General features: G+C 39.1%; 1 protein-coding gene across 3 annotated transcripts in view; it reads right to left on the bottom strand.

The window, feature by feature from the left end:
* The window catches only part of LOC129732064 (sodium bicarbonate cotransporter 3), a 113,455-nt gene extending 95,070 nt beyond the window's left edge, over nucleotides 1-18,385 (bottom strand). The window contains exons 1-3 of one of the 3 annotated variants that reach the window (XM_055692550.1): nucleotides 16,881-17,344; nucleotides 681-1,084; nucleotides 497-614 (exon numbers count right to left, since the gene is read on the bottom strand). The gene's annotated coding sequence lies outside the window, so the exon portion shown is untranslated. Of the gene's footprint in view, nucleotides 1-496; nucleotides 1,085-5,539; nucleotides 5,557-16,880; nucleotides 17,345-18,075 lie in introns of those variants that run through there. The other 2 variants (XM_055692552.1, XM_055692551.1) reach the window with 2 other exon arrangements.
* Nucleotides 18,386-27,232: the final 8,847 nt, after the last annotated feature.

Below are 27,232 nucleotides of genomic sequence, written 5' to 3'. Positions count from 1 at the left end.
CAATCTACACTGGTGGTTAACGGCAAGTAATTAGTGGGTTTTGAGCAACTTTGCTTTGACATTGTATGAAACGCAAATATAAATAAAATCAGCTAACTTGTCTTTAAATCTGTCTTGAGGACTTTCTTGAGGATAGTTTTTTCTTGATTAGCACGAGGATCAATTAGCTGTGGTAGCGTGATACCGATGAGCCGAAATGGCGAGAAGCCAAGAAAAAGTTTTTTGTCCTTCTGCTAGCAACTTTCTGGCTGAAGGAAATTGACACGAAAAATCCCTGCAAGATAAATGTCGCTTGATTTTCATAGAACTTCTTGATTTGGAATTCTGAAACAAATAACTCAATGATTGGGTGATGACTTTCTGCGCAAATCCTTATCAATCAATCACGTTTTAATTCTCACAATGCGAGGAAATGCTGAGTTTGTTTTTATTTTGTTATAACAATATAAAACATCATCTTAGCTTACGTTTCGTCGACAGACGAAATGAAACTTACCACTTAAGACTTTATAGCTGTAATCAAAGTCTGGCAATGTTTGCTGTCAGTTCAGGTTACGGGCCAATCTTGCAGTCCCCGTTTATTGCTCTTCCTTCGGACGGCACACAACGCGCATCTGGTTCACCGAAAAAACGCAAATTAGTACCCACGCCACTTCTTGCCTATCGCTTCCACCACATACACAAATATACCGCGCAATCACTCAGATGAACCTGAACGTGCCGCTTCTTCGCTTCTCCCAAATTGGCGGCAGCACTGGCGCGCTGGCATTGACACTGACACAGGACAGTAAATTTTCATTCACACTTGGAATGTATTATTATTATATAGTATTTGGCCGCAGTCTGGGACGAAACGCAGTACGCGAACTTGAAGGCAATGTTTATTTCGGGAAGAAATATTTTATTTATTCGGCGCTATATCGATGAATAAGCATTTATTTAATTTGTTTGCACTGGAAAACCTACTGATGGGTTGCTTTCATCACATCACTATACGATCTGTTTTAACTGACGAATATTAAGTGAAGATCGCGTGGAATTATCTCCTCCTTCCGCAATCGCTCAGTTGGCATATATATTTTATCTGTAAGCAAGAAGAAAGAGAAATAAAATTTACTTCCAATCGGAAAGTTTCTCTTTAATCATGGGTGTACTTTGTTGGGGTATACTAAAATAGTGAGAAAGCGGATGATGTTCATTTTCTTTTTTCTCCTTTTTTTCCTATACCTCGGAAAAGCAGCGCAATATGGTGGGGTCGATTTGCGTACGCAAGCGGCCAAGTGGGTGGGTGTGATGAGATTGACTATAACGAAGTCAAATCCAATCGCAATAGCATCAATCATTTCGATTCGATGATATGCATGCGTACGCGTGGGTAGCATTTCATAACACGACGGTGTCCGAAGGAGACGCATGGTATGTTGAACAAGAATCAATTGTTTTTATTTTGTTAATGGGAAAGGTGATTAGATGGATGTTTATATAGTGGGAGCTTTGTTTTCTACAGCAGGTGGAATTGGGGATGATAAATTAATGTGATACTTGGCTCGAATTGGAATTAGGGCGAAATTTAAAAGGTAATATCTCATGAGTTTTTGGAATGTTCAAATACAATGACACCCTGATTTGCTATGAGCATAGGTGGTTTATGGCCTCATAAACATAGTCTGGACAAAGACTCAACACAGTGTTAATATTGTCATAAAATTATACAGTCAATTTTGTTTTTAAAGATCAGGTGGCTAAAAAGATATTATATAAAGCCAGATAGAGCGCAAATAGTAACAAACTTTGAAATTATATTAGCGAGTCTCTTGTTTCGTACATTGAATATTTGTTCGCTGTATGAGAATCTCGCCGCGAACTACGTCTCTGCTAAGCAAGTAATTATCGTATCGAAGGAGAAGAAAGCATGGATGGAACGGAACTGACGATTTTGTGTTTTGTAATTTTTACGATTGAATCGATTGATCAGTTATTTTTCCAAGAACGGCACGGAAACGTAAGATTCGGTGATGATGACTATTCATTTTGAAGACATGCAATGAAGCTGCAGGAGTTATTATCATTTCCCTCTTATCTTATTTATCAATGCGGTGTATGTTAGTATACTATTATTATACGTAGTGTGAGCGAGCTTTACTTGATACTTTGGTTCGATCAGTTTGTTTTGTGAATACTCAATCGATTCAAAGTGTAGCTTTGTCACGCAAGAGTTGATGATAACACATTGTATTAGATTGCATACAAGATTGAGCAGTACTTGTTTCCGTAACCTTGCGTGCAAATCGCTCACTTTGATTTGCTTTTGTAACGGCATCGTATTCGTACACGAACGATGTTGCTGAGCTACTATGCAATTCGGGAATGACGAAAAAATTTAAATGCAATGAGGTGATACAGTCTATCTATTAAACAATTTACCAAACAGTATCGGAAAAGTGTTCTGCATTGATTTTTGCGCAGCATCCTCTTTGCCGCTGTTCAAGTTTATCCGAAAATATCCCGTAAATTTGCAATGTACCGAACAACAACGTAGATTACTTGTGTCATAAAAATAGATTTTAAACCCGCTTTCGCTGCTTGCGTTTATCTTACTGGATCCCATTCTTAAAGTGTGCAACTGTTTCCCCCTCTCGGACAAGCGCCGATTACCTCACGACAAGGTACAGCTTAGAGGTTTGCTGTCGAATATGCAAAGTAAATGATAAGAATGATGACAATGCCGCTCCCCGTCGCGTGGTGGCGATTTGTGGCGTTAAGAGCAACTACTGTGGCCGTACGCACGTAGAGCATTGGTTATGCTAATATAGTTGGCAATTGGCATAATGTTGGTGCGGTGTTAGATTTGAAATGAACCACACAGGGGAGAACCAATTTGCTAACCGAATTCAATAAATGATGAGAATGATTCAAGAGCATGTTTTTCCAGCAATATTATGTGGTGCCCTGTTTTTCCTCCCCCGGCGCATACGTTTCAGGTTTCAGCTGCGTCAAAGTGGCCGCGTAAAGATTAGATTAGTGCGTTGTCACAGAAGATTGTGAGAGCGGTTAAACAGATTTACGGCAATTGAAACAGTAATGATAGCTCGCTTGCGAGAGCGAGATTCCGGTCGTGTAGTTAAATTGATAACGTGTGTCGGCAGTGATGGGTAGAGGAATGACATCTGCGTGGGCGGGGCTTTATTATCACATATTTTCGACAAGAACGCATGTCGCTTTATCTTGAATGTTAGCGCTCTAAAAATCCAATCGCTAGCCAATCTCTGTAGTGCAATTCAATTTAAATAGCCCATCTAAATCACTTTCCTATAGTTGTAAATCTCAATTGTTCACAAATGGCAACTGCCACTGCACTACGGAAAAGTTGCGATTACATCAGGGCATTCTCATGCAGTTACAGTTTACGACATCCGTGCTAGCACTGGGGCAACGACTACGGAGCACGTAGTAGCGTGAAGGGAGAACAATCCGTTATCAGTGTGTCTGAGGGCCATAGATGGATTTATTGTTGTCATTCTTGTCGCAATTATTTGCTCATTTGTCCTCCAGTTTAATCAGCGGCTGTGTAAAAATTGTAGTTCAACAGGGCCGATGATAATTATAAGTGTTCTGGAAAAATTCAGTGTCACACAGGTTTGCCTGTTTGGGGTGTACACAATCACATGTGAGAGATGCGTTGTTGAAGAGAACCGAGATAGCCTTTTTACCTCGTCGACAGTAGTGCCGTCGTACGTAACCTGCCCGTTCGCCGATGGAGCTAATTGTGGAGCATTGTTTTTTGCCAGTGTGTTTCTGGACGGCCTTCAACTGACCGGGTTTTTACTGTTCATCACGCGCATTCGGTATGCGTAATGTTTTGAATTGTACGATCATTACGTCGCAAAAATGCATTTGTTCTCTATACATAAAAATTTCACTCATGTTAGTTAAATTGAACGAAATTTTTTTTTTCAGCATCCTTTCATTAAAATAATATCCGTTTTCAATTATACAATTATACAGCTCCAAAGGATTTGATTCTCTTTTCGAACTTCGAATAAATCTGTTTCTAATTAAAATTATATTTTAATCCTGGAAAAATATTCTGCGTCAACGTGACTCCTCGCTTTCAGCAATATTGCTAATGTTTTTCTAACAGTGCGTCGGTTTTTCCCTCGTTTTTTATAAATCAATTAAGGAATATTGAAACCTAAGCTCTGGTTTTTATAATTTATCGATGTGGTAGCACCGTACTGTCCATTCAGCGATAATTCATGATGTAAAACATGCATTTTCAATTATTCATAAGTTGGGAGTCAATTTGACGCATGATTATCCTTTTACGCACATTAAAACATGATTTTTTTTTCAGAGTTAAAACAATCTTTATAGTATTGGAAATTAAAGTCAATCAAGAAGTAAACATGTGGAAATAATTAGGTAGTGGGTGGTAAATGTTATTTCTTGATTATTCCAATAACATGATTGGTTTTGCCCGCGCTACTATGATTGGGGGAATAATCCAGTCAACTCTACAATGAGACGAAACGGGTAGCTGGGGATTTTCTGGGGGTTGCGGTGTTGCTCGATATGTGGGCGCCAAGATTGCCGGCACAAGCACCAGTTGCGGTATTCGCTTCAAAGGAAAACGCGGCAGACAAAACCACCATCGTCGATAAAAGAAATTATTCACCGCAAACGGGACTGCTATTGTGTTAATCAAAGTGTTAATCAAAATCTGAATCTCGGTCTCCGCTGCCAGTTTTTGTGCACTTTCATAATCGCCGACGTTGCGTCGGGCATAATCGGGGCGGATTTTAATATGCAACTTTGATCTGTTGACCGATTTGAAACGAAACCGCCTTATTGACAATACTACTCATTAGCGACTATTCAATAAGGTCTTTAGTGCAGAATTTCCTAGCATCACCCGATTGGCCCCTCCGGGAACAGTTAGCCAATCTTCGATCGTGCACCGAATTGTAATGACCGGTTAACCTGTTTATGCCAAACCTCGACGCCGCTCGTATCGAAATCGAGCATTTAATGAAGGTGGGAATCTGTCGCCGTCCAGCAGCAACTAGGCCAGCCTACTCCTTATGGTGAAGAAGGCGCCGCCCGGCTTGTTCGAGTCTCCTTCATGACCATCGGGTTACGGAAAGCTGTTCAAACTCTCCAAACTTTCACGAGGTCGCCCGAGGGTTAGATTTCGTATTTCCCTACATCGTCATCTCCCGAAGAACATTGCGAACATCATCAACTGTTTAAAAGGCTCAAACAGCACAATCTTGCGATAAACGTCGCCAAATGCGAATTAGGTCGTGACACGCTGAAGTTTCTGGGACATGTCGTTTCCGCCCCAGTTATCCTGCCATTGCCTGGGATGTGTAGAAGCTGTTCAGAACCAGCTACAGCTGTTGTAGCTACCAGCTACAGTGAAGGAATTGAAGAGTTTTCTAGCCATGATAAAGTTTTCATTTATTTTTTTTTTTGCGAAAAACAAACGCAATCTACTTTCCTACCTAGATGCTCCCCATATTTGACATATGAGACTCACTGTAAAAGCACTGCAGCGAGCTCTGTTGTATAGTTATTATGCGTACTGTCCTTTTGTGTGAGGAAGCTCACCTATTTCAGATGTGAAATGGGGTATTTTTCTTTGCAAGTTCCTTGGAAATACACGATTCCCTGCTCTCTTGAAGCACGTGCGTCGAATTGCTGACCGGTTTGTGAGCAGTTGTTTCCTCGGTGAATGATTTTTCATACATTAGTGATCCTCTGAGGAGAAACGACAAGCCTAAACAAAAGTAGTAATTTTTTTCAGTTACAATTCGTCCATAGATAACATTTTAGTAAAGATCAAAATTTCTGAAGTACAACTTACAACCAACATTTTATTAATTAGGACGTTACAGTACCCGCCCTTAGTTTGGATCGCTTAACGGAGTATTGCAAAAAGCAAACAGTTTAGCATCACCTGTAATAGGTAGATATCTCATGCTTCCGATAACCTAGAAAGTTGAGGTCTTGAGGAAAGTTGTTCAGGGGATCAATGGCTTTTGATTGGTTGACAGTTTAGTGTAGAATTCCGACGCTAAGTGGAGCTAGTGAGTACGAAATTCGCCGTATTGTGTCCTAAACTTATCTCAAGATTCCGTTCTCCGAGAAAGTTGCGGTCTTCAGCAAACTTGTTCAAAAAGCTAAGGGCATCTGGATGGTGGACTGCTTAGTGCGCGTTGGCGCTATTATGCACGCAATTCTTCGTACTTTAACCCCCCGCGATTTTGATTTCGGTTTAAGGACAGCCTAGTACAGATTTCTTCTGCTATGTAGATTCCGATTTCACAGAAAGGTGCGGTATGAAGTAAAATTGTTCAGAAGATCGAGGGCTTCTGGATGGTGGACACTTCAGTGTAAATCTCCACCACTAGTCAATTTGTCAAGTTTGACCTTAACTTATTTCAGGATTCTGATTTCCTAGAAATTTGCGGTCTTCAGAAAAGTTGTTTAGAAGGTCAAGGGCTTTTGATTGGAGGAATGTTTAGCGTAGAATGCTGCCGCCACGTGGAACTAGTGTGCAATGCTAGTGTGAAATTCATCGTATTGCGGCTTAAACTTATCTCACAGTAAATAATGTTTCGAAATTTTAAATTGTGTGTCAAAATGTACATTTTTGCAACACGTTGAACTTTTTCTGATATCCTGTTTCTTTTAAGTCCATATGTTTCTAATATAGTAGAACTCATTCCGAGTTCATTGGTACCCAAAGATCAAAAATCCGTCAAGGAATCGTCGAGATATGAATTTTTTTTTCTCATATCATTTATTTGACACGGCACAAATACAATTTAATGTTTAACGGCGCCAATTATATCTGAAGACTTAGAATCTTAAAGCAAATTTTTTATCCTCGCTGCCGACTACGAGCTGAAATTAAGTCTATCTTAAAACTAGGATGTATTTTTCAATCACTGTTTTGTAGTTTGATGGTCGTCTGATGCTCTTCGAATGGCCATGAATATGCAGCATGTATGGATTTGTTCTGCTGAGCCACGATGTCATGAGCTGGAAGAGGGGCTTGTAATTCTCGGGTCCTGAAGGTATTGTGCGGGGGCTAGTTGCTGGTTATGGTTCGTTGTTGTTGTTCGCTGGTGTTCAAGTGGCCTATGGTATGTGCCGCTGAGCCAAGATATCACTGAAGGCCTCGGGTTCTCGGGTCCTGGTGAATTCGTGTGGGGTGCAGTTGTTGATTCCAAAACCTCTGCTTAAGGTTCAAACGTGTTTTTGTCGTTTTGTTGGATGTAGATGGAGGGGAACGGGACTAGACTGGGGCATGGATGGATTTTAGGAAAATGTATATAAGGGTCATGTAGGGTATGTCACGGCTCGCCAAGACATCACGAACAGGAACAGCTGGCCGTCTACCTCCGGCCTGAAGGGAAGCTACTAATTTAGACCTGGCGCCACGGTGGACAGGGCATGACCAAACAACGTGCTCTATGTCGTGATAACCTTCACCACAGGCACAGATACCGCTTTCTCCGAGCCCAATACGACGGAGATGCGCATCAAATCTATAGTGATTGGACATAAGCCGAGACATCACGCAAATGAAATCTCGACCTACATCCAACCCCTTGAACCACGGATTCGTCGATACCTTGGGTATAATGGAATGTAACCACCTACCCAGTACCCCCTGTTCCAAGAATTTTGCCAACTGATGATCGTATTCTGACGTACAAATGCGAAAAATTCATTAAAAGCAATTGGTCTTTTATAAATTTCACCGTTTGTTGCGCCCACCTTAGCCAAAGAGTCCGCTTTCTCATTGCCCGGTATCGAGCAGTGAGAAGGGACCCACACTAAGGTAATCTGAGAAGATTTTTCGGATAAAGCACTCAGATGTTCTCGTATTTTCCCCAGGAAATACGGAGAGTGCTTAACATCTTTCATCGTTCGGAGAGCCTCAATGGAACTAAGACTGTCCGTAAAGATGAAATAATGGTCCGTGGGCATTTTTTCGATAATCCCTAGGGTGTACTGAATTGTAGCTAATTCTGCGACGTAAACAGAAGCAGGATTATCGAGCTTATGGGAGACGGTTAAATTGTTATTGAAGATACCGAAGCCAGTGGACCCATCGATGAGTGATCCGTCAGTGTAGAACATATTGTCGCAGTTGATGTTTCGATATTTATTGTAAAAAATTTTTGGGGATCTGCTGCACGCGTAAATGATCCGGGATTCCACGAGTTTCTTCTATCATGGATGTATCGAAAAACACAGTAGAATCAGAAGTATTCAATAAGTTGACACGATTTGGAATATTCGGAGAAGGGTTAATATTTTGTGACATGTGACTGAAATACAATGTCATAAAACGGGTTTGAGAATTAAGTTCGATTAACCTTTCAAAATTTTCAATCACAGGACGGTTCAAGACCTCACATTTGATAAGAATACGAGAAGACAGGCTCCAGAAGCGGTTTTTCAACGGTAGAACTCCGGCTAAGACCTCCAAACTCATCGTATGGGTCGATTGCATGCAACCTAAGGCGATACGCAAACAACGATATTGTATTCGCTTCAGTTTGATCAAATGTGTGTTTGCTGCGGAGCGGAAGCAGAAACACCCGTACTCAATTACCGACAATATCGTTGTTTGGTAAAGCCTTATAAGGTCTCTCGGGTGTGCTCCCCACCATGATCCGGTTATTGTACGAAGAAAATTCACTCTTTGTTGGCTTTTTTTTATCAGATACCTAATGTGACAACAGGTGGTGACTAAAGGCACCTGGGCCTTTAGAGTCGAACCAGACACCAAGATACTTGTGTGCCAAAACCTGAGAAATCGTTTTACCCATTAATTGTGGCTGGAGCTGAGCAGGTTCATGCTTCTTAGAAAAAACTACTATCTCAGTCTTCTCCGGAGAGAATTCGATACCTAGCTGTAGAGCCCAAGCAGACAAATTGTCCAAGGTATCTTGCAATGGTCCTTGCAAATCGGCAGCTTTGGCTCCTGTAACAGAAACCACGCTGTCGTCTGCAAGTTGTCTTATCGTGCATGAATTTGCCAGACATTCGTCGATGTCATTTACATAAAAATTGTAAAGAAGGGGGCTTAAACATGAGCCCTGGGGAAGACCCATGTAGCTAATTCGAAAAGTTGCCAAATCGCCATGCGTAAAATGCATGTGCTTTTCGAACAACAAATTGTGCAAAAAATTGTTCAAAATTGGAGAAAATCCTTGTCGGTGAAGTTTGCCCGAAAGAATGTCAATAGAAACGGAATCAAAAGCCCCCTTAATGCCCAAGAACGCAGACGCCATTTGTTCTTTGCGAGCATACGCCAGCTGGATATCTGTCGAAAGCAACGCAAGACAATCATTCGTCCCTTCGGCACGGCGGAAACCAAATTGAGTATCTGACAGTAGACCATTTGATTCGACCCAGTGGTCTAAACGACGGTGTATCATTTTCTCCATCAATTTCCGGATACAGGATAGCATTGCAATCGGCCTATAGGAGTTGTGATCTGAGGCTGGTTTTCCCGGTTTTTGGATGGCGATCACCCTCACTTGCCTCCAATCCTGCGGTACAATATTTTGCTCCAGGAACTTATTGAACATGTTCAACAAGCACCTCTTGGCATTGTCGGGTAGATTCTTCAACAAGTTGAATTTGATTCTATCTAACCCAGGCGCGTTATTGTTACAGGACAGGAGGGCAATTGAAAATTCTGCCATCGTAAAAGGTGATTCTATCGCGTCGTGGCCCGGAGACGCATCGCGAACAAAGTTTTGCGCAGGAACAGAGTCCGGACATACTTTCCTGGCAAAATCAAATATCCACCTACTTGAAGACTCTTCGCTTTCGTTGACCGTAACGCGATTCCGCATTCTTCGGGCTGTGTTCCAAAGAGTGCTCATCGATGTCTCCCTCGACGTCTCGTTCACGAACCGACGCCAATATCCGCGTTTCTTTGCTTTAGCCAAGCTTTTAAGCTTAGTATCAAGCTATGAATACCGTATATAGTCGCCAGGTATACCTTTCTTCTGATAGGCCAAAAACGCGTCGGATCTTTGCGTGTAGACATCGGAGCACTCTTGGTCCCACCACGGAGTGGGAGGCCGTTCTTTGATCGTTACGCCGGGATTCGTTTGGGCTTGCAACGCGGCGTCGAGAATCAAGCCCGCGAAGAGGTTGTATTCTTCAAGTGGTGGATGATGTTGAATCGACTCGACAGCTTCTGAAACCATTTCCTCGTATAACTTCCAATCAACATTCCGTGTGAGGTCATACGGAATGTCAATTGGCCGCATGCGAGTTGACCCGTTGGTAATTGAAATAAGAATAGGCAAATGGTCGCTACCGTGAGGATCGAGGATTACCTTCCATGTGCAATCCAACCGTAGCGACGTCGAACATAAAGAGAGATCCAAAGCGCTTGGGCGCGCTGGTGGTTTCGGGACACGTGTCATTTCACCGTTGTTTAGAATAGTCATGTCGAAGTTATTGCAAAGGTTATAAATTAAAGAGGAGCGGTTATCATTAGAAGGTTCCCTAAGCCACGCCATGAGAGTTAAAGTCTCCCAAAATCAAACGTGGCGAGGGAAGAAGTTCTATTAAATCAAAGAGCAGCCGTTGCCCAACCTGTGCTCTGGGAGGAATATATATTGAGGCAATACAAAGCTCTTTACCTTGTATTGTCATTTGACATGCGACAGCTTCGATGCCTGGAATCGAGGGGAGGTTAATACGATAGAAAGAATAGCACTTCTTAATCCCTAGAAGTACTCCTCCATATGGGGTGTCTCGATCAAGGCGAATAATATTAAAACCATGGAAGTTTAGATCAGTATTCGAAGTTAGCCAAGTTTCACAAAGGGAAAATGCATCGCATTTGTTTTTATTTATCAAAACTTTAAACGAATCAATTTTTGGTAAAATACTTCTACAATTCCACTGTAAGACAGAGATAGAATCCTTCACATAAGCAGATGAATTAGGCATCGAAGGATACGATCGCTGCAAGGAGGGGCCATTGAGCAGTCAACTGCTCAAAAATGTTCTAACTGTTGGGAGGAATGCTGTGAGAAAATCTTTTATTGGATCGGGTACATTGAATGTTTCAAAAATCCAGTCCACAATGTCAGAAAATTTCACCAGTCCAGCATTTGATTTTTCAACTGGATGTGCAAAAGGAACAACTGGGGTTTTAGATGTTTCAGGAAGTGCTGGGAGCTCCTTCTGGGACTTTAAATTTGCAAGCCCAGGAGGGGTTTGCTTCGGTTTTTCCGCTGCACTTTTAGGTTTGTTTGTACCATTCATTTCGCTTTGGGAAATCTTAGGACCTTTTCGGGGAAGTTTAGGAGAGGAAATATTTTTCCTCTTTCTAGACTCCCCAGGATTGGCATAAGATGTTCCCTCTGGTGAAACGTCAGAATCGGTTTCATCAGAGGACAACAGATCAAAGGGGTTCGAAGTAACGGGAGAAGTGGTAACGGTCTTCTTCAGCATGTCAGCGTAGGAACGCTTTGAACGCTCTTTGAGAGACCGTTTTATTTTATCCCTGCGCTGCATGTACACCGCACATGTCGAGAGCTCATGCAGATTTTCCCCGCTGTGAATACACTTTACAGCGCTAACACTGCAAGAGTCTTCCGCATGAGTCTCCCCACACTTGCCACAACGTGCCTTATTGCAGCAGTAGGCGGCTGTATGGCCTAACTGCTTGCAATGAGTGCAGTTCATGACGCGGGGAACGTATAGCCTCACAGGGAGACGAACCCGGTGGATCGAGATGTGGCTTGGTAGTGCAGACCCGGCGAACGTAACTCGAAACGAGTCTGACGGAGTGTAAACTTTTTTGTCACCGACGATCGATACCGACCGCAATTGCTTGCAGTCGAGCACCTTCACATCGGGACATGTGTTGTTTTTAAAGCACCCTTTAGCACTTTTCAATATACACTCGACGGACAGACTCGAATCGGTCACGACACCGTCGATCTCCACATCTCTAGCGGGTACATAGACACGGTATTCCCGTGTAAAAAGCTCGGAGCAAGCTATATCGTTGGCCTCTTTAAGGTCATTGACCACGACACGGAGCTTGTTCGGCCTGATTTTTAAAATTTCAGTCACAGCTTCAAAGTGTGACGTCAGGTCTTTCGAAATCTGTAGAATGTTTAAAGATTTCGATTTCGGCCCCGCTTTAGGCCTGAGGTAAACTGCCACCGGAAGAGTCGATCCATCTGGATACAAGCTGACACGGGGGGGAGCTGAGGAATTAATATTAGGAGGGGGGCAGGAGGGACAGGGTCGAGGGGATTCGAGGATGGAGGTGCGGGAGGTGGGGGGTCTACATCCATCGCGCTAAACCTAGCGCGCCGATGGGACAGACAAGAAGCACGTACCTTCCTTTCTTTTGCTCCTTCGTGTTGGAGTGCACTGCACTCACCATCAAATCGTTCGACAGCAGGCAGCTACAAAGCGACACAGTAACACAAAGGCGCTTGACCTTGCGATACAGCAATCTAGACAAAAGACACCGGTCAAAAAATGCCACCACTTGCACACACGTATTGAAATTTATTGGAGCGATTTCGAAGCACAACCGATGCTGATGCGTGTTCGGCACAGAATGATGAGATATGAATTATTTAAGTATGTTTTTTACAGTTTTTTACTGTTGGGTACACGAAAAAGTTTCTGTTAGAAAAACTTTTTTTTGAGAGTGCCCACTGTTGTTTGTTCTGAAGAGCTTCAAGCAACTGAATTGTCTATCTAAGAACCTCACTTGAAAAAAATTTGAAATGAAATATATATTTAAGAGATCTTTTGGTTTTTTAAATTATATTTTTTCAGTGCAGGATCCTAAATTTAATTTTTTGAATAATTTTAAATGAAAGTTTCGATAATTTTTCTAGGGGTTATTCATTGAAAACCTTTCTGTTTCTCTCGTTCTTTTTTATTGATTTATAAGAAAGAGGTTCAAATACTCCAAATCTTTTCAAATGTTAGTCCTGATAGATTTTCAGCAAAAATAGTTTGCAATAGTTGCTTGGTATAGTAAGGCCCAAACACCCATGAGTTCTGCGAGGTTGCTGTGAGCCCAAGGAAAATTGTACCCAACGGGAAAAACTGCCAAAAACAACACCCGTTTTTAGTTAATTCGTATCTCGATGGTCCCTTGACGAATTTTCAACCTTTGAATACCAATGAGCTCGTAATGAATTCTAGTTTATTGATAACATTTGAACCTAGAAGAAACGAGATGTCAGAAAAACTTCTATGCGTTGTAAAAATGTAGATTTTTACTTACAGTCCTAAAATTCGGAATATTTTCGGTGTCCGTTGGTAGCGTCGAGTTCTCAATTAATATTAGGAAACCAGGATAGCTTCCCAATAAAATGAAACTCGTTTTGTCAAAATTGATTCATTTTTCGGTGAAATTCTTTTGACCCCCCGTATAATGACCATACAGTTCTAAATTACATAAAGCATCTCTAACTAGCTTAATATAAATCATACGATGTGCTCATCCATAATCCTTCCCATACACAATAACAATCATGCTGTTTTTAACCTTCTAGTGTAAATTTTCCATCTTAAAAGAATACTTTTCATCTTTGTTCGAGCTGCGCAAGCAAAGAATTATTAACATTCCCAAAATGACGCACAATAGTTATGAGGCTAAAATCAAACAATAATGATATCTGCTGCTGGCACTGCTGACAACACTGGCGCAGATACACGCAGTTGACTTGAAACTAGAAAAAAGCAAAAACCGGAATTTTGCGAGGCGCTTGAATTTTGAAGCAAGTTTTAGTTCATTTCGGCCGATTTTTCGCAAAAATTAGACACGATCGCGATGTTTATTAGTGTTAAGAGAAAAGTATACGTAGTTAGAATGGTTACGCGACTCGTTCGTGCTGGTATTCGTGGAAAATATTCTAGTGCGTGAAAATGTAATCAGGAGAGAAAAAATAGTGATGTGAAAAAGGGCGAGATAAAAACGTTTCAGAACTTTCACGCTAAAACCAAAGGTGCAAATATATAAAACTAGGTAGTCCGGTACTGGGTTAGCATATCGACAATAAAGAATTGAAGGTTAGTCGATTAATTTATGATATTTAATGAGGCACTCCCGAAATGCGGTAGTATGTGGGAGGAAGCCATCGTTCCTTCCATGCTTGGATGCCGTCCCGGTTCATGTTAAGAGTTATCTGTCACTGTTATAATGTCTAAAAACGTTAAAACTCTTAAAATTGTCAAACGTGTTTAATATAATAGCTATAGCAGGATAAAACCTTTTTAAAGTATCACAAAACCTTTCTATAAATGTCTCAAAGTGTATCGAGAATTCATTGAAGTAGACTGTGAATGTAGTTAAGGAAGCGAAAGATAAGCGAATTAAAAAATGTGACACAGGCTTGAAAAAATATACCCCATCTAGATGAGACTTAAACCCGCAATCTCTTTGTCGCCGGCATGGGGTTTTATCCTTGGATCCATGCATCGATAATGTTTTAAAAAAAGATGTTCCGTAAATGTTTCTGAAAAGTGCCAACGGTATATGGAATTAGATCTAAATATGTCCAGAAATTGTTGGTAAAATGTGCAGGAAATGTTCCAAAAATTCCAGTTAAAGGGTCTAGACATGCTCCAATATATTTTTTTTGAAATTTATCAGAGATGCAATGATGAATGTTTCAGAAAACTAATATAAATTCCCAGAACTTCGAGAAGAGTCAATCAATTATTTCTAAAATGTTTCAAACATATTTAAAATAGTTGCAACTTATTTGGTTTAGATGTGGCCTAAAGGTCTTAGAAGTTACGCAAATATGTCTAAAAACAGTTTCGAAAAGTTTCTTAAATATGTTTAAAAAAATTTGATATTTTTTTAAATTTTGAAAATAAAAAACTGAAGAATTGTAGAATAATTCTGAAAATATTTGAAAAGAGTTCTCTTAAAATTGTTATTAATGTTCCTAATATCTCTTGAAACTCCTAAAATTGTTATTAATGTTCTCAATATAGCCCATAATTGGAAAAAAAATTAAACCTTTTCAGTAGTTCAAAAGTGTGTTTTTTTAAAGCAAATTTATAACAAAATTTGTTATTCAATTAACAAAAGGTTAAAGGTTATTGTGCATTCTAACTAATTCAGATCTTTTTCTGCCAAAAACCTTACAAAACTTGCTATAATTTATAATAGACAGTAAGTAATTTTAAATAGGAATTTTGATATTTTAACTATCACCGAGACCAAGTTTAGAACACAAGTTGATACAAAAGGTTCGTAACAAAATATGAAGATTTGGTATAATCCTGATATTTTTGACTGATCGGGATGTTATGAACATGTCATTGTGTGTATGAAAATACCTCAGAAATGACCCAATTACAAAAAAAAAATAATCAAAAAATGATTCAAATATGTCCCAATAATATTTCAAAAATAATTTATAACGTCCTAAAAATAGCCTAGAAAGCTGCATGAAGATGATAGTAAAAATGGTCTAATCATGTCACTTTTTTTAAAAATATTTCAAGAAAGGAGCTAAATTCCTAGAAATGCCATAACAAATATGACATGAATATCCTAAACACCTCAACAATGGCTCAATAACCTCTAAAAATGGCAAATAAACAACTAAAAATATTATTGAAATCTAAAAATGCCTAATTGTCATAGTGAAAATTTTGAGCGAAAATGGCTAAACAATCCGGAATAGGTTGATTATCCAAGTTGTCACCCAGCTGCTTGCAATTCATTCAATTGCCTGAGCATGACCTTCAACTGCGGATTGTCGTATATAGTATCATGCCAGTCGAGCATTTTCAATCTAATCAATGTTTTTAAAATTCTTCTCGATTTCTACGAAAATCTAGACTACAATTTGCCTACATTGCATTGTACGTTTACAATGGCTATAATTTGTAGGTGTTCTGTAATAAAACATAGTAACTAATGTTGTTTGCAACTCCCGCATAAGGAATAAACAACGAACAAATCAGAAGTTTCAGATAATTATCAATATAAAGTGCGTAGTACGTATTGCCTCACTATCTGCTAATTAATTGACAATATTTTTACTTTTACGCATCATCAAAACTTTGATAGCCATCGTGTTTGTCCACAGTCCAGTCAATCGGTAATTTTCAATTACGTCTGTTTTAACATCTGTAAAGAAGTAGGCAGGCCCCCCGCACCCAGCATAACCAGACTGAAATTGAACTATCAATTTCGCAGGTCCATGCTATCAAGTGATTTTACGTGTTCAAATATAGTGTCGTCGCCCGAGCAACGCAGATATCAAAGCTGTATTTTTAATTGACGAGAAACGGTAAATTTCGCGATGGCAATAGCCTCTCGATCTTGAAATTAAGATTGGAACGTAAAAGGCGAATCACTAATTGACTGGCAAAATGGGCTAGGATTTTTTTTCTAGACCTCTCATAGTACCACCTACATGTTAGTTTCCCCACAGAGCCACCTGCTGTAGCGAAAATGCTGTCGCAAACCAATCGATATTTTCGTCCCGACTGCTTCCACCGAATCCGTTCAGGCGTTGACGATGTCAAGTTTATCTATTTTCTTCGGAGGCTATTTTGCTTAACCGACTCTAACAGTATTCAAGCTTTCTGTCTACAAGTTCGTAATATGCCTGGGAAAGAGCCTTTTTTCTCTATAAAATATTCCTGGAGTAATTAGGCTGGATTTGCCTGTGCTACAAGGTATTTTCACGGAGATTAATAGGCTCATTAGGTATGGTCGGTATCATTTCATCTGGCAAAAAGCTAGTGGTTTTTTTTTTACATTCGTTGAAACTGGAAGAGGGAAAGCGAGCACGGAATTTTCGCGGGCGTATGTAAGTTATTACCTTATGCGCTAATCAAATTATAGACTGCTTTCAGTGATGAAAAATGAGAACAAGTTTCTCGTTGCAATTGGCGAATGCGGGTAACTGTTTGCAAATCACTGCAAAGATTCACTACTGTTGAAATATTTTTCACTAACTTTATAACATACATCTAATTTTCTGAACGGTGCGTCAACAACAAATTCATAAATTTTCTCACTAAGTTAAAACAATTGCACGCTTCTGGTTACAAACAGCTGAAACGTTGGTTTCCACTAAGCACAAAAACACGAAGATAACGAATTCAACAGAACAACCGACACGGCAGCAGTGTCCCAACTTCTTAAAATTGCACTTTTTCAACAATGGCTGGCCCCCTTACACTCGGAGCAGAAACGGAAAAACCGTGACACTAGATAGCGAATGAAAAAACACAATAAGGCAGCACGAAGGAAAACAGCCTCTTAGAACCACCACGCGCTAGATTCTACTCAGTCGGGCGGTGAAAAACGGATAATCGTCTCCCACTCTGCGCCTCTCTTACTCTCCGGGGTGCTCACAAACGCATGGTCACTTTAGTATACACACTGAATATGCTTGCGGTTTTGCATGTGTTGGAGGGCTGGAACATTCACATGCAATTATGTTGTTCAGTCTGTTAATTCTCGGCTAGTAGGCCTGCACTAAGCGAACTGTACACACCAGCGAGATTTGCTAACCGGTCATCATACGGCTTTTGGTGTATAGGATTAGTATGTTAGTTGCGTGTTTTGGGTGGGGAACAACCGGCGAGACGCTACCTGAAAGTGGTCATAATCATGGTCATTGCAGCATTTATTATAAATTGTAGATGAATTTAAGTCCACATTTCTTAGAATTTTTGTTTTTTATTTAGCTAGTCCTATAAAAGTCTTAGTAATCTCTAAGTAACGTAAGGTACGGTAAAGGTAAATTTGGAGCACATTGTATCGCTTTCGCGCACACTGTGTGGGAGATACATCCATTTTACATGAGGAACAAAAGACTTTTTGCAGAGAACCAGTCACATGGTACACCACACCAGGTTGCTCTGTTACTGAATTGTATATTTTTCTTGGTGGTATTGGTTGCCAGCTGTGGTTTGTGTGAGAATCGAGAGATTTTCCGATTTTTTAGTTCAAGCATCATTCCCACACATCTCGCGACAGTGAAGTTATCCAGCATGTTCTCTACCTACCTGCTCTCGACGATTGGGCTTTTATTTTTCCTCCATGTTCGATGTTTTGGATGTTCAATATGTTGCTTTTTGCGATAATATTAATAATACTCTTCAAACTAGCGTGTAAAGTCTGTTCTCTGATCGATTCGTACAGTAGTACATTGTAGAACAAATTGCCAACATAATAATTAAATAAGTTAACACCCTCATCGCATAGATTAGATCCAACAAACCTTTCCAAGCGATTTTTCTTGCGCACGTTCACCTTGTTCGAAGCTGTAACCGCGTTCGCGCTCGGGTTGCCATTTAAAGTTAATTAGAATTGAGATCAACGCATAAATTACATTACATGTAGCACTCACTGTCCCAGCGGCGGTGATTGTCCGCTGGTTTGACCTAACATGTCCGCAGAGAGCGGCATAGCTTTATCGTTTGGTGGAAATCAGCTGCTATGCCAAGCGACGGCTGGAACCGCTCTCCAATATATCAATTCTCTGTTTGCAGCCGCCCGTCGTAACAAACGAACGAGACAGCAAAAAGTGGTTCTGTTCACATACATATGTTCTATCGTAGACCCACTTCGTTATGCCCACACGCAGCATGCCCTTCGAAGGAACAAAAAAGTCATGCACAAATGCAGGTCATTTGTGTGCACGGTCAGTTAAAAGTCAAAGACTTTAAGTTTAGATGCAGCCGAAAACGCACTGATAAATCTAAAGCATTCCGAAATAATCTACGACTGACACACTGATCTAGATTTGCGGATGATGTTTTGATTATGTACAGGAATGTTGGGAGAATATCTGGAGATGCAGAGAGAACGGATGAGAGTACCGGAGAGCAGCTTATGAGAATGTTCTCCTATGTACAGAGGCAAGAAGAGAGAAGAAAACCTGACAGCATAAGTGGGTGGCAGTTTTTCACTCCACACACCAGACAACAGGCAGGAGGGTTTTCCTGTTGGTACCGTAAACTGGGGTGACTTTGATCATTTTTTTGATTGTATCTCAAATATTTTCAGAATATACTGAAAACAATATTATTCGATGTTTTTAAAATAAGTACTGGCATGCATTGAAAAAGATTCAGTCACTACTTCAAAAGTTTAGCAACAATTTTGCTGTTTTTAAATATGCTCTAAAAATTTTACACCAATCATAATTCCGGGGTGACTTTGATCACTTCATTGTTTTGATTAATTTGGTGTAACACTTTGCTACTTTCACTAAATTGAACAGCCTTAAACGACTTAAACGAGTTTATAAATATGGAAAGCAATTTGGGGGCCATTCACATTCTACGTGAACAGTTTATAATGGCGAATATACAAGATTCATACAAAATCTTTAGAATATATATGAATGATTATCCACTGAGAGAGAAGGTGGTCTAAAATCATCAAAAACTAGTCCACGAGGAATATGACTTATGAAATTGGCCAAATTTGCATGTTACTTCACGTCTTGGGTTTTTGTTAAGAAGAAACGTATTACATCGTTATGGAGAATATTGGGACTCAACATTGCCTTTGAGGAAAAACTTGCAAAAATAACAATAAAATGTATTGTTATAATATTTCTTCATCTTAAGAACTAATCTGGGAAAAAAATAAAAAAACTTTACGTATTGCAACTTGTTGTTTTGAATCTGCTTGAACCGATTGTTTGTATGCAACAAAAATCGCCAAAAATACACTTTATTTTCAATTAATATTTTAGCATGAAAAACACTCTTTAAATAGCAGGAAATGCATGAATAGTAGCAATGCGAACATATATCCACGCAATCAGTTAAGATTACGAAATGTCCCAAGCATTACGAGCGCTTTTTTACCACATTTTCAAAAAAGAGGTACAGTGATCAAAGTCACCCCGGTGATCAAAGTCACCCCAGTTAACGGTAACATAAATCTGCTTTCGACGGAGAAGCTGCAGCAATCGATATTGATGCTTTGTTTTTTTTAAAGCCAACAATTGTCACTGTCAAGTTGCGTGCTAAAAGCACGCTAAAAAAGTTTGCTGTTATAAAGAAATATATTATAAAAATAGAACAATATTTGCAAATAACACAATTCAATATTTTTGTTATTTGCTTATGTTTTTTTCTGTTCTGAGCATTTGTGCATATCGATGCTAAACTTTACCTTAAAAATATATGATGTTCAATTGAGCTCCCGCTGTTTGCAAATAGATGGCTCTAGTAGTAAATGCTGGTCGCTTTTGAAATATCGGAAACATCAAAAACTAAGCCAAGGTAAACACATTTGCTTGTGTTAAAATGTTTGATTTTGTGACAAAAAACAAGCGACTACACTGAATTAAAGGTATTGTTCGATGATGAAGTTCCTTGTAAAATGCAAAAAGAATTTCCGTCAGTATCATCAAACCACAAACGAACAGACGTGCCTCTTCAAAGAAAAATCCTGAAAAATCTTCGTCCTTATTCGAAACGTTACACTCGTGCGCCACCATTTGAGCTTATTGCCTACTAACTTATTTTCGTAGAACGGTTTTTGTCTTTGTTAATGGGTATGCACTCCAGCTTAAATTAACACCAGCGGCATAACTGACGGTTTTTGTCTTTGATAATGAATGTGCACGCTTGCTTATAGCGACACTAGCGGCATTACTGCCCACTAAGCAAAATTTCACAATGATCGTTATTTTTCTGGTCGATGAAATCATCATCGAGTGGCACGTCTGTTTGTCTGTGATCAAACCATTTCTAAGCGATAATTTAAAAGTAAGGACCTTGGATTCCGTGTGTTTAGAAGCTAATGGGTGTTGCGAGTCGTTTTTTCTTCTGCGAACAATTGATTTAGTAACAAAAAAGAAAGGGTTTTCATAGTAGTATTACGACGGGTTTAGTGGAGCACTGTGCAAAATACGACCATAAAGCGAGTAAACGAACAAAAAAGTGATTTACCAGTATGACAACGCTCGAACTTACTCTTGTCATCCCGTTAAAAACTACTTTTTCCGTACGATGGCAAATTTTGTCTGGCGGATTATGCACAATAAATCGATTTTGCTGATAACCAGTTTTATGCGCATTTAAGTCATCAGATGGCAGTACCAACCGTTGCAAGGGTGTGTTGGCAAAATGTATGAATAAACTGGAAGTCAGGTATCTTGTTCTAATCATTTTTGGTTTTAGTCAAAGACCAGTGAAAACTTAGATCTGGAAATTAGTGAACAACATATAATACTTACATAGTGAAATCTACGTTAACTGTTGAAATTCACTGTAAAAAAACAAATATTATAATTATGTGTAGAACTATTCTAAATTCTATAAATTAATATACCAATCACTTATTTATAAAACATTTTCCGTTTCTTATTAGGTTTTTAAATGTAGTTGGAAAAAAGATTCAGAAAATTAATTTACTTCAATGATTTTTTGATTATTGAAGGAAACGATCATAGTGACTAAACATTTTGAGTTCGCTCACGTATAGGTGGCGCAGCTTTACTCGCAGCTAGTTAAGACGTCTATGTTTCGCACGCAGTAAAAATAAAATTTGAGTACATTGGTTTTTTTTTACGCAATTGATGCGTCCGCACAAAAAAAAATCGCCCAGAAAAAGATTACGAAATTTTGAACAAATCGTGTGAAAAAATTAGGTAATAGGACACCTGTAAACATGTCCAATGGCAAGAGATGGCGCTTTTTCAGTGGTAGTAAAATCGAAATTTCTCCGAGTATTTTGCTCATTGACCGAGAATACAGCTATCAAATGTCTTCTATACATTTTATTCTATCTTTCTGATACTTACTTTCACTAAACGCTATCTATTTTTATCAAAACACATGTTTTTCCTATCTAACTCCATTGAGTCTTACTACCATTCGTCCATGAGCCCGTTGTGTTGATTTTTACAACAGATCAAAATTAGGGCGAGAGCCGTGTGGTTGAAAGCGGATGCGCACAATACTTATTAAGGTGGTTCAAGGTTGCAAAAAGCAAGTTATCTCTTAGAAATCATCATACAAATTTAAAATGCAATACGATAGGCGGAGTCACCAGTAATTGACTTCCGATAAGTTTAGGATTTTTGAGGGCTCAAATGGAAGCAATAAAATTTTGTTTTGGATCTTTGCTGTTTTAACATTTCCATCTGACGATGAACCGCTTTAATAGTCTTAGCCAAGCAACGACATCTAGTTCTGGTGTGAATATAGTTTCAGCAATTTTTTAATAGATGGCAATCAGGGATGTCATGTAGAAAACGTCATGTAGTTTTCGACGAGTTTTCTACGTAGAATACCTCTGGTAGAATACCTAACCAAAAACCAATATTCTACGAGTATTCTACGAAAACCTGCAAAGAGATTTTTGTGGTGAATTACATGAAGAATAAACGGAATTTAAGTTTTAAAATATTATTTATTTTTAATTGTGATGATTATTCTGTGTGAATTGAGAACGAATTTGACATTTAAAATCGTTGCTTTTAATCTCCATCGATTGAAATTGTTTTTGATGTGTTAAGTTTTCGGATTAGAAATACATCCTGTTTGCAAAATATTCTAGGGCTTTCTAGCTAGTACAAACAACAAATCCAGGTACCGTAAAACGAGGTATCATTGATCACTGGGGTAACATTGATCAGTTTTACCCTTCTCATGAATAGTTGAAATAACCCTTGATTACTTTTGCTGAAATTGAGTATAACATCTTAGTCTTGATTACTCCGTGATTACTTTTGCTGAAATTGAGTATAACATCTTAGTCTTGTGTCATTCGAGGTCTGAACAATATTGTATTGGTTGAAATTTTTTATTGTTTTGGTGACCAAACTTCAAAATTAATTCGATCGTTATATTTCTTACTCTCAGCAAGTGCTAGAAAAAGCACTTTATACTAGTCGAATATTGAACATTTCGTATTCATTGACATGTTTTCCGAATTCGTTATTAAATTTTCTCAATCAACCAGAAAAACTTTTAGTCAAATTTATTACATTCAATGTTAATTAGTTTATATTTGTTAAGAAAGTCCAGTTTAATGCTATAGCCAAGACAACATCCTGCCCTACGCCAGGATGTTGTCTTGGCTAGAGCATAGAACGTAGGAGGCTAGAGCTAGCCTATTGATACTTTCGTTGTTGAAAAGGCCTTGCATAAAGATCAACAAACGTTTTCTGAACACAAAAATTTTACAACGATTGTCAACTTACAAAATACTTCTAGCAACTTTCGCGACCAACGTTTACGTTTTTCATCATCGAAAGGTAAAATTACATATGGCATAAAAGTGCCTCGCAGTACATACCGCGGCTAAATGCAAGGACAGGACTATCCTCCGCAGTAAAAGCAGTCAAGGAGAACGGGAAGCGTCTCTAACATGTTATCAAAGTATTATCTAACATTTTTAGTTCAAAAAAGTTTCAAAACTATTCAAAATTGAATCTGATCATAGTTACCCCAAATAAGGAAAATTGAAACAACGACGAAAAATAAATGTTTTTAATGTTCAGGATTTTCGAAACTAACTTCTCAAGTTCTAAGGATGCCAGTACTGGTTTTAAAAATATGAAACCTGTAATTTCAATTGTAAAATATATAAATACTCACGAAAAAGTGAAAAAAAATGATAATAACAAAGTAGTCCGTAAAAACTCTTTCTTGCTTCTTCGTGTTTCGTTTTTTTTTTGTTATATTAAATTTTCCGTTACTTAAATACACCTAATCAGCGCAGCGAATGGCATTTCATGACTCATACTGTGAATTATCGGGTGTTTGAGAGTTTTCTACTTGCAAGTGGTTTTCTACCGTAGAAAACGTAGAATACAGTTTTTTACGTAGATTACTTACGAGTTCCGAAAAATCGCGTAGAATACCATCCCTGATGGCAATACACAAACAGTTGCGCTCACTGGTGTGATTTATTAGCAAAAATTAGCGGCGGTGTCCCATTTTGAACGAATCGTGTGAAAATAGACTGCGTTATTTTAATTATGTATTTAGACATCAGCGCCAGCGTTACTGCATGTGTCAAATGGGGAACCACAATATATGTATGAAAATGCATGACAGCCCCCCAGACGGCGTTATCGCGTGATAACTGTAATTCGATTGGAAATTCGAAATGAAAGTTTTTTGTGGTGCTGGAGCTAGGTTCCAGTGTTACGTCTGTTAATCTGTGGTAAAGCTATACCGCAGACAGACCTCCAAGCTAAGTTCCAAACTTACGTAAAGTTTTTTGTGGTAGCAATTCTTCACCAGCTAGCGCTACCAGTGACGCCAACCTCGTACACCAGCGAAACAAAAATGTATTGTAGCAATAAGGACACCAGGCGGCGCTAGTGTACAAGTGATTTATAACACAATTCTCTTTGAAAATTTATACGGAATTTTTTATCAATGTTGTTCTTGCTTGAACGTCTGTCTGTGGTTATTATTGGTATAATGGGACCAACGGTTTTGCGGTTTATGCTCTTATTGAATACGTAGTATCTGTTGAAAAAAGAAACAAAGATTTGCGCAAATCTGCATTTTTCCGATAAGCAAGCAGCTCTCAAATCTTTTGCATGTTAATCTAGTATGGGAATGTAGTATTTTATTGAGACATTTAGCTAGGTACTATCTAGGAACGAAGTTACTCTATACTGGGTGCCTGGCCTAGTGTTGATGGGAACAAAAAAGCCGACAGTCTAGCAAGAGATGGTTTAGGATCATATTTTATTGGTCCGGAACCATTTTGTGGATTCCCGGAGTGTACTCTGAGGACAGAAACAAAAACTTAGGAAATGTCCATGGTAGAGTCGTTTTTACCAGTTAGAAACGAAAACTGCTGAACATTTACTCTGTAATTATGAAGCACTGTTCAATCAAAGGATGTCGTTATTTGGAAGTGTTGAGCCCTTCGAAATTTGGCAACGTGGTCTTTGTAGAGTTTAGACTTCATAAAACGAGTCGAACCTATCTGAGATCGGGTGCAATGTCGACCAATCCTCATCACACTTTAATTGTGACAGGATATTTGACAAGTAACAAATAAGATATGAGTCATACAACAATAATCCTAATCAATGGATGTTACGTTTTTGGCTCTACAGAATAGGACGAAAGCACACAGTTTTTGAATTTGTTGTCTTTGTGACTGTTTAGTCTTGAATTGTAAGGAACACCCTATTGCGCAACATTAATTATCACCGCAGGAATCGACGAACAGATGGCAGCACGTCCCTAATCCAGCTTGCCTGCCAATAGTATAGTAATCTTGTGAAGCATATGACGGTTGTTTGTTATGCTGGTTTATTTACATTCAGTTCGGTTCGCGGTGCAAGTTATATTTTTATTTCGAATGTTTCCGCCTACAATTTTGATAAAAGGACTTTCCGCAGCTAAACATTAATCTAAGTTCGTAATAAACCGCTCTAGAATCAAGATCTCGTTAAAAGTTTATTACTTGATAACTTGAAATTAGCTAAGCTCCTTTCGGGGCCGTTCCTAAACCACGTGGTCATAAAGAGGGGGGGAGGGGGGGTTTTGTCAAAAAACCACGAATGACCACGCAAGGGGGTGGGGGGTTAACGAAATGACCACGTGGTCTTTTTTGTTGACTTATATTTTATTGTTGCCACCAAGTCAAGAATGAAGCTTTTGCAATTAAGAAATATAGAGTGTACTGAAAGATTAATAATAAAAATGTAGAAAAATTAAGCGAATTTTTGGCACTTGACAAATGAAAAAACCACGTGGTTAAAGTCGCTAGGAGGGGCGGGGGGATTCGGCCAAAAGAACACGGGGGGTATGGGAGGTATAAAAATTGATCAAAATATGACCACCTGATTTAAGAACGGCCCCTTAAAATCGACAGAAATAAAATGTTTTTAAGCGACCAGAAAGAGTAACAATTAATTACGCAAAATGACTTATACTTACCTGCAGAAGATACTGATTATGTCCCGTTGGATAGTGTTTATAGTTACCTGGCGCGAATACTTACCTGTTGGATAAATAAGTGCCTATACTTATTAGTGTCCGCTCGATTAGTACGCATACTAAAACGCTACCCTTCTTATACCTTCTGCAAAGAGAAGTTTGAACCCGAAGTTGCCCGGCCAGCATCCAGTACTCAAAAAAATTAATTATATCATTCCTGAATTTTGAGTAATAATCAATAAGTTTAGAAGTGCCTCGTGTTACTCAATTATGCGTAATTGCGAAATTACTCAGTTTTAGAGTTGCTCCACTTTCTACGAAAATGCTTCAAATCTTACTCTTTTTAAAGTTATTTCGAACGAGCGTGCATACCAAAATCGGCATAAGTGTTACGAAAAACAGTTTGGCAGCTCTGATACGCATCGTTACTAGCTGCTAGACAAAACAAATGCATACTTCATTGCTGAGTGTAGTTCACAAGTTTTCAACTTTTACAAACAATTTACGAAGATTGGTAAGCTTTCTGGAAAACAGTCGTTTCAGCCAAACTTTCGGCGTGATATACTGGAGGTGTTACTGCTATCGCTTCGGCGAAAAAGAACTAAGACAATCCCTGACATTGCAGATAAAAATTCAAATCGTGGACTCAAGGTGAGACGCCGGCTGCAGTGAGCAAGGAGCTCAACCTGAGTGATTCTACAATAAGAACGATAAAAAAAATGAGAAACCAATTCGTGATGCAGCAAATGATGATACCAAGCTCGATATTATTTGGTTTAGAGGAGAGGAAAGGTTCTGAATTTCTGGATTGAAGACCACATACAGAAAAGGCTTCCTCATCAAACCATCAGGGAGAAGGCTTTACGTCTATATAACACCCTTTTCGAACAAGAACCGTCTTCGAGTAGTAGTGACGGGAATAAGTTGCTCAGTGCTCTAGGTGTTTTTTTTTTTATTTTTGAAAAGATATTTTCTTTATTGTGACGAAGCTGCTGCCAAGAAGTATTCAGAGGAATTGGTTAAACTTATCCAGGATTCTCATCATGTTTTTAACGCGAATGAAAGTGGCCTCCACTGGAAGAAAATTCCATCTTGCACATATCTGGCCAAAACTGTGCAAACGGTTGGTGGATTTAAAGTTGCAAAAGATAGAATCATCTCTACAGTAATCAGTCACAAACGCTTAAAGCCGTTACCGATTCATCGTACTTTGCGACCTCGTGCGTTGGAGGAAAAAGACTACAAGCAACTTCCAGTTCAGTGGATGTCAAACCAGAAAGCA

This window comes from Wyeomyia smithii, chromosome 3, assembly GCF_029784165.1.
Source record: "Wyeomyia smithii strain HCP4-BCI-WySm-NY-G18 chromosome 3, ASM2978416v1, whole genome shotgun sequence".
Classification (NCBI taxonomy): domain Eukaryota; kingdom Metazoa; phylum Arthropoda; class Insecta; order Diptera; family Culicidae; genus Wyeomyia; species Wyeomyia smithii.
The sequence above is the reverse complement of the archived record's forward strand: the minus strand, read 5'-3'. Positions and strand labels throughout refer to the sequence as shown.